Source organism: Nothobranchius furzeri, chromosome 5, assembly GCF_043380555.1.
Source record: "Nothobranchius furzeri strain GRZ-AD chromosome 5, NfurGRZ-RIMD1, whole genome shotgun sequence".
Taxonomy (NCBI): domain Eukaryota; kingdom Metazoa; phylum Chordata; class Actinopteri; order Cyprinodontiformes; family Nothobranchiidae; genus Nothobranchius; species Nothobranchius furzeri.
The window spans coordinates 7,336,224-7,336,715 of record NC_091745.1 but is presented as its reverse complement, the minus strand read 5'-3'; positions in this window follow the sequence as shown (position 1 = coordinate 7,336,715).

The following is a 492-nucleotide window of genomic DNA, read 5'->3' as shown; positions in this document are numbered from 1 at the left end:
GGCTAAACGCCTTTTCTTAGCCAATCAGAAGCGAGGTGTGTGCCTGAGCAATCCGGCTGTTTTCAGCCTACCTCTGCAACAGAAAACTTCTGCATCTCAGAACAGGAGCACCATAGCTTTTTTTTTTTAATGACTCATAATATTTACATTAAATAACACTAAATGTACTGAATAAACGAGTAAACCACACTTTTAATTCTACCATTCCATCTTTAACTCATCACAATGATTTTAATCCATAAATACTGAAAACACGAGTTCCTGTAAACCAAAAGCTTCCATAATAAATGTTTACCATCCACACACTTTGTCATTAGCTTCCTTACTTCACCATTCATCACTCCGAGGGCTGAAAATGTCAAACAAATCACATCATTGCTCTGTATTGATTTTTCCCTCCCAAACAGCAGCTGTGATTTGATAAAAACCATGAAATCGAAACCCTAAAAAAGACACCAGTAAGTAATCGTTTCAGCACATTCAGACGAAGAA